Source organism: Gorilla gorilla, chromosome 2, assembly GCF_029281585.2.
Source record: "Gorilla gorilla gorilla isolate KB3781 chromosome 2, NHGRI_mGorGor1-v2.1_pri, whole genome shotgun sequence".
In the NCBI taxonomy this organism is placed as follows: Eukaryota; Metazoa; Chordata; class Mammalia; order Primates; family Hominidae; genus Gorilla; species Gorilla gorilla.
Window position 1 is genome coordinate 125,552,440 of NC_086017.1, and position 14,266 is coordinate 125,566,705.

Below are 14,266 nucleotides of genomic sequence, written 5' to 3' on the forward strand. Positions count from 1 at the left end.
AAGGCTAAGCAGTTTGGCAGAACTTCCTTCCTTCCCTCCCTAACCGCAGGCTGTATTGACCTCACCCTCTTGGATCAGTTTGCTAAAATGGCCTCCAAACTTTATGTGATATGATAGTGAACCTTCAACAACAACAACAGCAATAACAACAACAACAACAAGAGCAACAGAATAACTTCAGTGTAAGGCATGTGAGAAAAATACGCAGAGTAATAGAACTAAAACTCCATAAGGGAAATGGGCCTGAGCAAACCACAATATGGGTCTATTTGTTAACAAAACGTATGATTTTTCCCCAGAGTACATTGATAGAGGATATTGCCTACAAAGGACCAGTAAATGTAAATTAACTAACAGATATGTAGCAAATGAATGCATTTAAAGATGATTTCCAGCTGAAATGATTTTTTTTTTTTTTTTCTGGAGACCAAGTTTTTGTTAAACTTAATCCTTACTCTCTTTCCTTTCCAGCAGCAGAAACATCTGGTCGGTTTTAGATTCCCCTTGGATTTCCAACTTCAAAGGGAATTATAAAGAATAACAAATTCATGTACCGGCACTAAAAAAAAATTAGAGCAGCAGGAGAGAATGGTAAAATTGTCCTTATTTGACTGCTAGTGACAGGCGCCACAGGCAGAACTATGAGAAAAGACAAAGGCATGATCACCAGTTGACAACCAGAGTTCCTGAAAGAGACTGAATCTTTGGCTACATGCAAATATGCACAGGGCCCTTAACAATCCATAGGGAGATTTACTTGCTTAAGGAAAATAAATGGGTAAATAAATAAAAGGAGTTGAAAAGTAAAAAAAAAAAAAAGAAAGAAAGAAATGAGTTCATGTTTGCCTGTCACATAGTTTGTTGAAATAATAACAAATAAATCAATAAATGTTTATTGAAAGAATGACCTGGAAATAATTTTAAAGATCCACTTAACCCCTTGGGTTTTATTTGATTTAAAGAAAATTGTGAGAGTTCTGATTCTACAAAGGGCTGGATAAGTCATCCAAGAAATAATACAGGCTCTTAAGAGTCCACTAAACTTGGATCTCCAAAGGTCTTAAAAGTAGTTTCTGTTTCTTCTTTGGCTCCAGATCCTTATTATCAAAAGATGTGATGAGAAATCAAAGTCTTCTTAGTGGCCGGGCGCGGTGGCTCACATCTGTAATCCCAGTACTTTGGGAGGCCAAGGCAGGTGGATCACTTGAGGCCAGGAGTTTGAGACCAGCCTGGACAACATGGTGAAACCCTGTCTCTACTAAAAATACAAAAATTAGCTGGGTATGATGGCGCGCATCTGTAATCCCAGCTACTTGGGAGGCTAAGGCACAAGAATCACTTGAACCGGGGGGACGGAGGTTGCAGTGAGCCAAGATTGCACCACTGCAATCCAGCCTGGGTGACAAAATGAGACTCCATCTCAAAAAAACAACAAAACAACAACAACAAAAAACCAAACTAACTGTTCAGTACATGCTCAGTACTTGGGTGATGGGATCATACATACCCCAAACCTCAGCATCACACAATATACCCAGGTAACAAGCCTGCACATGTATCCTCTGAATCTAAAATAAAAGTTGGAAAAAAAAAAAAAAGAAATTTGTAACTGTGTCAAGTTGTGTTTGACATCACTTTATAGAAATGGATTTATTCTTCTCCTCTATCATTTTCTTAGCAAAACTGAAACACACTTCTAGAGTGCAGGTCTTGATATAATCAGACATGAGAAAATGAGAACAGTTAGAGAAAATACAATTTTGCCATTGTAATTACCTCTTACAAACAGCCTTTCCTCTTTCCTGTTTTATGTGCAATGTGTACAGCAACAACAATAAAAATAAACAAAGACATGACTAACCAATCAATTTGTTTCCCCAAAGAGAGAAATAGTTAAGGGCTAAAGTGCCTTTCAATAATTAATTATAAGAGTCTTTAAACTTAGTATTCAGAGGTTACAGATTTCCATACCACAAATACATTAGGTTGATTCACAGAGTGGCCATCAAATACCCAGAAAGCAAATTACTTTTGACCGAAATGTATACATCAACAGTACGGTTAGGAATGTTTTCATAGAGAAGGACAGAACATACATAACCAGTTCTCTATGGAGCCTAGCATAGTGTCCCACGGACCAATCCACATAAGATAAGACCAACTACAGAGCATATTCTTCATATCACAGACTCTAGGTAAGAAGAAAGTATTCTCTAGGTAAGAGGAGGAAAATAAGTGAAGATTTCTTTCGTTAACACTTCCACCATGAAAGGAATGAGCTGACTACAGAACCATTTTCTTGAATATTTTTGTCTTGAGTGGGGTTTTTATCCTTCCTTCACCACTCTAGGTAGAGCAGAATGACCAAAGTTCTCTCATTACGGTAATGTCATAAATCCCATCCTATAGCAGTTGTGCATGATCCTGTGTTATGCATCCAATAAAGTTTATTCAGAAAATATGTCAGCTTCATTAAACAGGGATCTGATGATCTGAACAAACCACTTATCTTGCTTTTGTGACATGTATTGGTATCCTTAGGTCTAAAATGAAAATCTTGGTTGGTGGGGGTATCTGCCAAGGATTCCCTGCCTCATGTAAGCAGAATCATCTAACCACAATTCTGAGCTTAACTGGGGGAAAGGAGGTGGAAGGTGTATTGTACTAGTTCGTTCTAAGAAATGTCTTATAGCTTGAGGATACATGAGGTTACAAATGTAACAACAATTGAACTAGCACCAAGAGCCAAAGAGGCCAAGCATAAGGAAACCTGAAGCAAGAGAAAAAGGTGTACGCGTACATACACCAAGAAGCAAATGCTATCATTAATAATAATTATTGTTATTACAGCTATTAGAATGATGAGGCATTGATGGTTCACTTGGGTGAAATATATAATACATAAGCTAGAAAGAACCGTGGGTAAACTTATGGCTCTTTTTAAAAGGCAGTTTATATTCTAGGTTTATGTGATATGAGACACATAATTTAACACCACATATAAGAACAGGATGCTGAAAAAAGTGAAGAAGACTTGCAGCTTTAAAACAGTATAATGGCTAGTTCCTACTGGTCTTTTCTTGTGACACCTGCCTTAGTCAAGCCATCCGATATAGTTCTAACCTTTTCTGATATTTTAATGATGATGACAGGCCCAGAGTAAAGGAGACGAAATAATCAGAAGATTCAGAGGGGAAAAAGAAATGGAAAGAAAAAAAAAGAGTTTGTATTGTTTACACCATCTAATCTGACAAATTTTATATATGCTCTCTGTTTGCTTGGGATAGTTTATTGCTAATGTTATGACTTTCTCTTTTTTTCCATGTGCTTTGCTCTAGCAGTTTTGGCTTAAAATATTTTGTATATGTCCATACTGTAAACCCTCATATTTTTCTAGAGATTTAGTGTGGTGGGGAAACTTTTTTTTCTTCCCCAAGGGTTAGGCACATCAATATTCTAGCTACTCACTTTCGAGGCCAATGGAAAATGTGCTCCTAAGATTAAATAGACCTGAGTAACACATAAATTCAGTTTATACTGATGCAGTATGTTGCATAGTTACATCCTGAATTTCTGATGACTGTAATACACCTGTTGGACAACACATCACTACAGAATAGTCACTGACCTACAATTCAAAGACAGTGAGACAGCACAAGACTACAGATACAGGTTCTCTACAGACAGCCTGATTTGTACAGAGCATTCCTCATCTGTGGAACTCTGTGTGTATAGGATCTAGGCTAGCCATGGAAAGCTGGCTCATAGAGGGTTCTCTAAAATATTTTTAGAATAAACTAGAGCAATAATACAAGCACAGAGAGCACCCTTTGTTATACAATGCATAATTTCTTTCCCCCCAAACATGGTGTTTAAAAATGATTCAGATTTTTATTATATAATTCCCCCTTTTACATATTTCTAAATGCCTCACATACCCATCACATGTTTTCCATGTCTGCCAATAACCTTAATTAAAAATTATAAACTTTTAAAGCCAGTGTTACATTTGATTTAAGTAGATTTGCCATATTTATCTGGTATTGGTTGGCTGCAGCCAGACTGGAGTTCTAAGTAATAAGGGGACTATGCTTTCCTTTCACCTCAGGTAAGAAGTTGTATTCAACACACGCTTAAACCCAATAATAAGTATAATTAATGCTGTATAGATCTGGCATGCAAATTAGCATCCTAAATTTGAGTCAAGCAAAAAAAAGTACCAAAAGAAAATAGTTCCCCCAAGAAACCTAGCCAAATCTGTGAAATATTTCTCTAGGCAACCAAATTGCCCTGTGGCTTACAGATGTGTCTAAGAATATTAGGCAACTCACTGATGAGATTTTACAATCAATTGTTACATGTTAGAAAATATGATGTCAGGATACTATGAAGAAAAATACTACTATATATAATAATAAGAACTATTTATCTGAATAGTTTTTAACATTAACATGTAAAAAATATCCTGATGGATCTGAAATAATGATGTACTAAATACTACATGTCTGGGGTTTGCTTCAACATAACATGGCGATATAGTGAGAAAATAACAGGCCATCAGTTAGTCACTGTGCAAGCTGGTGATGAGTACATGAGAGTTCATTATAGTAATTTGTCTATATTCATGAATTTAAGATTTTTTATCATAAAAAATTTAAAAACATATACTGATTTGAACTTTTATTCATTTATTATTTGTTGACTGATTCATTTACTGTTTATGCAAGGTATTATTGAGATATAAATAATAATAATAATGCTCTTGTTGGGCATTTAGGTTAAATGAGCTATTCCTCTTCAGGAATATTATTTATTTATTTTAAATGTTTATAAGGTCTATGTAATTACATATTTCTTAGGTTAAATTTTCAAAGCAGGACACAAAATTATATAGAAAGTATGATAACATCATGTTTTAAAAATATATCTTCGGGGAAAATGAGAGTAAGGAAATATATCAAATGGTTATTAATGATTGGATTTAAATTATAGAAATAATTACTTTAATTTTTCTTCATTTTACTCCTATGTGTTTTTCTAAATTATTTTTAATGAGCATGTATCATTTTAAAATGAAAATAAATATTTATTCATTAGTGGAAAAGATATGTTCTCCTTCCCCAAGGAGCTTTTCATTTACTGAAACAGAGAAACTGCAAACACACAGCATTGCCCAGATAGTTTAAATCTCCATACCTAGAAGGGAAATACACCCACAGGAAAAGAAACGTCAATACAGATTTTATCTGATCATAGAAACATAAAGAGCTTTCTCTGTGTTGGATAGCAATAGGGAAGAAACTGGCTTGTTTGCAAGCCAGCAAAAGCGTGAAATTCAGTCCTTTTTGTGATGAGATCATTTTGTGATAAATGCAAAAGGAGCGACAAATTAAAGTTACCAAATAAGCCTTTCCCTTGAGCTCCTGAGGCTTACTAATACGAGTTTCTTTCGGGGTAGCATAGCAAGTAAAGCACGGGAGTGGGGAGGGAGGCGGAGCTACAATCCCGAAGGCTCCTGGCCTTCACTGTTGAGATGGATATGCTCAGAGAGACAGAGATAGATGTGCAACAGAATCAGAAACAACAACACAGTGACAACTATGGATTATGCACAATGGATATGGAAAGTCTCTGTTAGAAAACTATCTTTATTACCCCAAGAGATTATTTCCCTCAGTTTATGCACATTCATATAAAGCGAAGTCAAGAGTGTAACTTTTAAAGGTTTGGATGAATATGATGTTCATGACTAAACAGGCCTAGATGGAGCCAGGCAGAACACAGTTAGATGCCAGGGAAGTCACCCTTTTCCTCCTCCTCCCTCTCCAGTATAGTTGCCAGTGCATTTCAATGCAGGTCAGCCTCTAGCAAAGTCAGCTGTTTCAAGCTCTGATTGGATAATACTTTATCTATACACCCTCAGTCTTGACCTGCACTCTTCTCCCAGTCATGGAAATATCAAGAATTCTAGAAGTCCACAATACCAATCTTTTTGAAACTTTACAAACTTTACAAATTTTCACTACAAGACACCTAGAAAAATCTTCAAGCCTATGCTTACCTGTAGCCCTGGTCTTGGTCCTCTTACTTAACTGGTAAAAGAGGATAGCCTTATTTATGTCTTTGAAGGGTATTTTCCTTTTTTGCTTGTTGGTAAGTACAAGCGCAACCATGTCTGATTTTAAGATTGATCCAAATGAAGCAAATGCCTTTCAAATTTACAGAATACCATAGAATACTAATGGGTAGTTCAAAGTATCACTAAATGTGTTTGGAGGGTTTTGAGTTTTTTCAAAACATACAATGTTCCACACAGGAAACATCAGTGCCCAACTTCACCCTATCACTCTTTCTGTCCACTCAGGAGTCTCCTTTGGAAATATATCTCTCTGGAGGGTCTTCCAAACAAATCCTTTGAATACTTCCATCTTGTTTAGCAGAGTATTCTAAAATATTTGTCAAAATCTGTGATAATAGGTTCTGGAGATCATGTTTCTTATTCTTCTAAATGCTGGTATTTCAAATGAACAAATAGGATATTAAAGATCTGTCCTTTACCAATGTCAAAATATGTTCTGTCAAAATTTAGTATTGCTAAAGTTTAGACCCAAAGACTCACCACAGCCTTTGGATCTCATATTTTCTGAGGTTCATGGAAAGATATTTGACTTCTTTGCACCTCAATATTTTGGACTGCCATTTAGAGATAATGAGAGTTACTTACCAGACAGCAATGTCATGAGGAATATCCTGTTAGTAATGATGAAATATTCTGAAATAAAAAGAGTACGGGTAAGTGCTAGGTATTTATTTTAATAAATGTATGATAACATGGTAATCATAGAAAATAACCCATTTATTCCTCACTTTGGGATACTGACTAAGTGGTAGTATATAAAAAGTAAAGGATGCTTCCCTTTGGGAATGGAAATAGAATTGTGCACTAAGAAAGCAGCTTTCGTAACTGCCTGCATGTTTAACTTTAAAGTCTCTAACCAGTTGCAACCAGTTATGAATGACTTGCTGCCCATTTCTGCAATTCACTGTAACTTGTGTTGAGAAGGTTATGTTTTATGGTTAATTATCCATGGTCTGTTTAAAAAAATAAATCAAACCACTGTAAACCACTAGGATTTGCAGCTCCATTTGAGCTTTACTGTAGTTTTGATCAAACATTTTGTACATAAAAACAAACTGGTTTCTCTTTGTTTTTAGTTGTTTGTTATTTGTGTTATAAATATTGTGGCAATGGTGGGAGAATAAGCTATGGATTATTTACCCTCGGTTTCATGAGTTGTGAGTTATTGGCCTTATCCTCCTTTATAAGTATAAATAAATGTATAATATTATATTCCAAGTCTTGTAAGACAAATGGAACGAGTGAACTGAAACCTTTTAGACCCAAAATCTTTTATGCGAAGTCATAGAACAACAAAACAAAACCCAAATTAACATTTAAAAAGCTTCTACTGTGGAGCAACAAAGTCTTTAAATATTATATAATCTGCATTTAAAAAATTGCTCATCTAACAGGCATCAGTCTATCATTCTACAAGCTTTTCAATGCCTTTAACATTTAGAAGCTACAGGTGGTTTTCCCACAGATCACTCAGCACCCCCAATATCACTACCACAACGAAAGCCTTGAAAACGGCAGGCATGATTACTTTAAGCCAAAATGGATTTAGAAAAATCAGGAATTCGTGTAGCTAAAAGTAATGAAACACTATATAAAAGAAGAACCCTAAAGAATTTTTTTATAGTTACCATCCTAGGACTTATATAAACAAAAGAAGTCCAAAAACAATTGTCCAGAGAAAATGAGAAAAGCCAAGATTCAAAGGACCCTGTGGCAGAGTGCATGAGGAGCATACTCGATAGCTAGAATCATAAGTATCTAACACATTTGCATATGAAACTTAATGAGGATCACCAAAGTAGCTTGCCAAAAATTATGTTTGTTAAATCAGCCAACAGTCTATGCAGCACCGACCCCTAAAAAGAACCTCTAGGAAAGATGTAAAATTGTCTTCTGAAATTTGCTTCTTTTATAAAGGCAGAAAGGATAAAAAGGCCTTTCTCATAAAATGAAGTGATCGGTCCACTACTACAGTCTGAAGAGTTCTGTATCAGATTTCTTCTTACCCTTTATTACTTGCATGGCTTACTGCTTACCTGCATCAGCAGTCTGCAGGGTTGGCCATAGCAGGTCCCTTACGAGTTCACTGAAACACGGAAAATATTTACGATGGTACTATTATGTGCCAGACACAACTGGATGGATTCTGCTTGAAAAGGTAAGTCAGTAACTGAGGTTCTTGTTGCCACATTAAAAGAAAAAATCTATCCCTACTGCCAACAGCAATAAGAAGAGAAGCTAGGGTGAAAGAGTTGTCAAAGACTTATGAAAAATTCGAAACTGTTTAAAATTCTCCCTAGCTTCTTTTCTTGCATGTCCAAGTAACAGAAAGCTTAGGCCTGCCACCTGTCCTAAGCCTGGATCCCATATTAAAAAAATAAAAAAACAGAAAAATGAGAAACAGCTAATGTGTTCCCAAGGCCTTGGTTACAACAGAAAATGAGAGCCGAGAAGTCTACATTGGCACACATCGAGATTTGAAAGGTCAGTCCTGCCCTAGTATGGTTCAGAGACCGTGAAAACCCACCAAGATGAAAATGGAAGCTATTCTGACAACAGGAGGCAGGGAAAAAGTTCGAAGACTTTTCCTCTGCTTCTTTCATAACAAGATACTTTCAACTATTTTTGACAATCAATAAAATGCAAATCTCCCTCACTTTTGTGTTCTAAGTTTTGTTTTTTTTTTTTAATCTAAGCAACCCATTTGAAAATTAGGGTACTCAGAATAACTTCTTGTATACAGAACTACACATTTAAAAAGCTTTGTGCAGATTGTTAATCATATTAAAATTACATCATAAACAATGCACTTTACATGGTGCAAATGTTTTATGTTTTTTTCTTTTGACAATCAGGCACCTACATGCAAAACTGCATATTGGAATCCAAGCTCATCTATAACACATGTAGAGGAACCCTTAGAAAAATGCATGTGGGAATATGATATCCCAGTTAGAGACTAGAATATTCTGACCAATTTTCATTATTTCTCTGTAATAAATTTATCTGAGCTACAGATCCTGTTAAGAAAATAAAGCTAAATGGAAAAGTATTGATAAAATACATTAAATATATATATACTAGCTTAGCCATTATTCATATTAAGATCAGAAAAGATTTCCGCAAGTCATCACAAATACAGAGATGGGATAATACCAATAATCTCGATCACCCAGTTGTTAAAACAGAGAACCACACATTTGGGCAGTAATAGTTTTGATTTTTATCTTGTGCACCAGATTTTTCCATACAAAGGAATTCTAAATTGCAATAGTTAACACATAAGACAGTGTTAAACAAATTCATAACTTTAGTAAAATTAAATGAACCAATTTCTTATGGTTTTAATATCCAGAAGTAAAGTATAATCTTAAAGAATGATGCTGATCCGAGATACAAGGAGATCAAGTGCTTCAATAGTTCCTCCTCACACACTAATGATTGCATCCATCCTCTCTTCCACCCACCTCCCACCTTTTCTGGTTGTATTAAAAACAATCAAAACTACCACCACTGCTGCTACCCTTCACACACCTGAACTTAATTTCTTCTAAGAGATGCCTAACAGTGCCTAGGGCTGTGCTATCACTTTATATCCATTTTATGACTGCTTGAGAGGCAGAAACTAAAAAGGAAGACCAAAACAAAACAAAAAATCCCTCTAACCTCCCTTATCAGACAAATGCCTGGTTCCCAGAAGACACCAGTCAGTTAAGCGAAACCAAATATTACAACAGGGAAGAAGGACTGATAAATTGCATACAAATCTCACCGTGCTCCCACTTAAGGTGGAAAGGGAGTTACTCCAATGAAAGAGAAGGGGGAGGGGGTTGTGGGAAGGAGCGAAGGGCTACAGAAAGAGCGAGAGAAAAAGAGAGAGAGAAAGAGAGAGATTTATTGTACATTTGAGACATTAAGAAGGCAGTACAGTGAAACCAAAGGTGTTCCAGGGAGAAATGTGACAGAAAGTTCTAAATGAGAATTACAGAAACTATTCCTTCTTACATAAAACTGTTGTTTAGATGATGAATTCTATAGGAAGTCTGAATTAACTGTCTCTGTTGTAGCATCTAGATGTTTTCTCTTTCATTAAGACTTTGGAGTTTGAATGTACTTTGTTAAAAAAAAAAAAGAAGAAAAAAGAGAAAAAAAGAAAAAAAAAAGCATTAGAGCTTTATATAGCTCCCAAAGTAAAAAGCAAGAGAAAGATGGGTTTATATAACTGGCTTTTTTACATAAATATTACATCAGGATACATTTCAAGTGAAAACACACAAACACACACACACCCGTCTTCCTTATACTCTTTCTATTTTAAAATTCGTTTCATACTTTAAATGTTGTTGGTTTTTCACAAAATAAGTAAAAACGAAGTCAAAACATCTCAAAATAAGTTGCCTTATATTACCTGGAAAATTAACCCATCATACAGGTCACGATGTCTCATTTAAAGCCAGTTAAGGTGCTGATAATTACGGGACATTTTGTTGCAGCCTAGGGCAACTAGAAAGGGCCATGGATGTTAACTAACTCCCTTTTAAACAGTCTGAGAAAAGGGAAAAAAAACTGTAAGTTTCCCCATCTGTTATTTCCTTTTTTTTTTCTTTTTGGCTGTGGAAAAGTAAAATTATGCAAGAGCTTTTGAATGTAAAGGCTGTGTGTGCTTTTTCCCTTTTTGTCTCTGTGTACCGGTTAAGTGATGTTGCGTAACTGAGTACAGAGTAGGCGGTTAGCGTTTACTATTGATTTACACTATGCCATCTAATGAATTCAGAACACTAAAAAGAAAGGAGCAGGAGAGGGAGGGAGGAAAAAGAGAAAGGGAGAAATAGGGAGAGGAAAAAATAGGAATGAAGGAGAGGAAGAAAGAGCTTATTCAGAGAAACAGTTCTAATGACTGGAATAGGTTCATTTTTATTTCCTATAGCTCTGACTTTTGGTTATTGTTCAGCTCTCACAAAAAAATGGTCTTGAGCTGGTGACCCCAATATTCCAATCCTATTTCTAATAAGGATTACTGGCAGGTGAATGTCTGAAAGTTCTAATGTGTCAAATTACTTGAAACCAACTTCACTATACTGTCAGACTCCTCCATATGCATCTATTTAAGATTCTCTCTATGCATTTGTGAATCTGTATCTGTGATCACCATGGCTTTGGTCCTACTGGCTTACCCAATCAAAAATATTATTTGAAATATATCACGGGAATGTCATCAGGGTGAAGAGAAATACATTCTATTTTACCCATCTCCTTTAAAAATACATAAAGAACACATTTAGAACTTTAAATATATCACTATTTTACTTTGAAAACAGACATGCTACAAATTGTTTGGCTGAACAAAACAGCCCAATATAGGATAATAAAAGAGAAATAGGCAAAATGAGGAAGAACGCTAAATTGAGGAACAATATTCATAAATAAATTTAAATAATTTCTTATGTCTATGGAGAGCCTTTAACTTTTGTTTGGGTGGAATGCCTGTAGCATTCTCAGTCTTTGAATGCTGCTCAGTGCTTCCCATGCCATATAATGAATTCCCAAAGCTTGGGCCAGAAAGAAAGGGTGAAGTTGTTTCTGCTGCTAGGTACAGGTCCTTCCTGTACCTGAGTGCCCTCCTATGGCTGAGAACAACCACTAAGGTGAGAAAGAGAAAGAGAAGTTCTCTTTAGTAATCAGCTGAAAAGCTGGGCAGGGAACCTGATTTCTCCCTCAATGTGTGTTTGCAAATGATGACTGGGAAAAATCACAGGAGGTTATCCAAAGGAAAGAACAAGAGTTGGGGTTTCTAGTCATCCAGTTGTCTTCTCTTTTCAGCCATCTGAGCTTAGAAAATATTAAACAGATGCGTACTCTGTCCATTTGTCAAAGATGCTTTAATGACCCATGGTGGTATGCACACAGTTGTATACCTAGCACTTACCATGGTGCTTGGCACATTTTCTATACTCAGCAAATATTTATTGAAACTGAAAAATGATGATGGGAGAAATATCTCTGTAGAAAGAGTGCACTAGAAAGGCCTGAAAAAATATATTCCGATGTTTTACAAGAAATCTTAGGCTATATTGCTCTATCATTAATCTGCACACAAAATAATACTGTAAGAGAAATATCAGGCAGTTATTTAGGGGTCAGTTGACTTCGGTTCCATTTTATTAGGAAAAAGCTTAACAAAAATTATAATACTGATAACATCAGCAAAGTTTTGTGTTCATTTTCACCAGCCCTTTTGGGCTGTCTTCCATTTCAGTCATGGGCACAGAAAAGTCTATTTTAATTTCCATGGACACATTCTAAAGAAAAAGTCATGGGATACCAACGTAATTCATCTTTTAAAAAATACTGAGACAAATGTAGCCATTTAGTAATGGAAGAGAATATGGCTTTTTGTTGAAGGGCAAGGCAGGTTGAGTTTTGATTAGGTTACACAAATTTAAATTACTAGAAGGACAACCAAGAATGTACTGATTTCCATTTTCTTGGTTAAACAGTTTTTTTTTTTTAGAAAAAAAAATTCTGGTTTAGAAAGTCAGAAATGCCATCTTTCAGTTAATTGGAGAATAAGACCTTTAGAAAAAGAATTGCAACTACAATTTCTCAAAAATTCCAGCGAAGATTCAACTTAAAGCATGTTTAGAAATAGTAGCCATATTCTTTTAAAAAATGGGGCTACCATCTTGTTAATTCTGTAGGACTGAGAATGTAGATATTAGTCAAAACCTTCAAAAAGTTTTTTTTATCTCTCTCTAACTTTGGTCATCTATTTAATGTAATCGGATTCAGCAACTTCCTTCAGTAAGCATTCTGGCAATATGTCAACAAGATCATTCCATGTGCTCTTTCATTTCATGATTCTTAAAAGTGGATGAGAACTTACCTGTCCTTCTTCATTTTATATATGAAGATTCTGAGGCTCAGAATTAATTTTCTCAAAAGTATATATTTTGAGGCAGAGCTGGGACTAGTATCTAAAGCTCACAGTTCATTTTTTTCACAGCACAGACTAAATCAAAGTTGTATAAATTCAATCTTATTTTAAATGCCATAGGGGAAGATTTCAAAGGATTCTTTTATAAGACAAGGAATTCTTACATTATGTAAAATGTTCACCTCAAAGCTATCTTATACTTTTTTAATCTTAAATGTGAGCCTACTGTTCAAATTGTTGCTTCTCCTTTTCCTTGTCTTAATTTTTGACTCTTTAGAGTTTTTGCCTCCTGTCCTCTCACTTCTACTCTGTGTCTAGTTCATATATGGCCCTTCCTGACTTCATATTCTTCCTTCTCTCTCTCTTTTCATCTTTTTATCAAACTTTTATTTATTCTTGTTCCTCACAGAAATAATTTCCTTGTTAATGTGATATCCTCAGAAACTACAAAGGAAGAAAAAGTGTAAATTTAGTATTATTATAATAAATAGGCCTTTGGTTTATATTTAAAACAAAACTGCAATAAGATATTGACAAACAGAGTAAACTACAGCTATAGGCTTCCCTATAGAAAGTTACAGCTGTCTAGACCTCCATATTATCAATATGAAAACTGGGGGCTAGCATCTCAAAGTATCTCATCAAAGACAGAGAGCAAAGGCTCATGATCTCCAGACTACTCATTTTCCACTACATCAGGACACCTTTCGTTTACCTTTTCTTTCTTTCCATTCTACATTATAGATATTTGAGACTGATTACGGCACAGCAGGAGGAGATCCAGAGAAATCTCCTTGGCTTAATGTGGTCAAACTCTCTCAATTCCAAAAAAAGTCAGAAAGACCTGCACACTAAAATTGTAGTTACACAGAAAACGAACTCTGAGGAGGTTAAAAGAGTCCTCTGACATGAGTAAGTAGTCTCTGGATAGCAGGGACATTGCTGCCAAAATCATTGTAATTAAGATTGGGTCATTGTTTCCATTATAAACCTTATGCTTATGGGGTTTGTAATTCAGTTAAAATGATCAGCTGTAGGCTGAAATGCAGCCCCAAGTATCTTAGAGTGGGAGGTGTTTCTCCCCTCCTATTTCTTAAAAAAGAAAACACATAGCAACTATTTAATAATTTCAATGAGAGTTGTATTCTGACCCTTCCCCTACAAAGGGTAGTTAATCAATGAGCTTAATCTAG

The 14,266-nt window shown here is 35.4% G+C and overlaps 1 protein-coding gene across 43 annotated transcripts in view; it reads right to left on the minus strand.

Annotated features, from left to right (window-relative positions):
• The window catches only part of ZBTB20 (zinc finger and BTB domain containing 20), an 838,196-nt gene that overhangs the window by 371,389 nt on the left and 452,541 nt on the right, over positions 1 to 14,266 (minus strand). For 37 of the 43 annotated variants that reach the window (XM_055381701.2, XM_063704061.1, XM_055381680.2 and 34 more), the window contains one exon: positions 6,725 to 6,772. The gene's annotated coding sequence lies outside the window, so the exon portion shown is untranslated. Of the gene's footprint in view, positions 1 to 1,507; positions 1,569 to 6,724; positions 6,773 to 14,266 lie in introns of all 43 variants that reach the window. The other 6 variants (XM_055381703.2, XM_055381713.2, XM_055381692.2 and 3 more) reach the window with 1 other exon arrangement.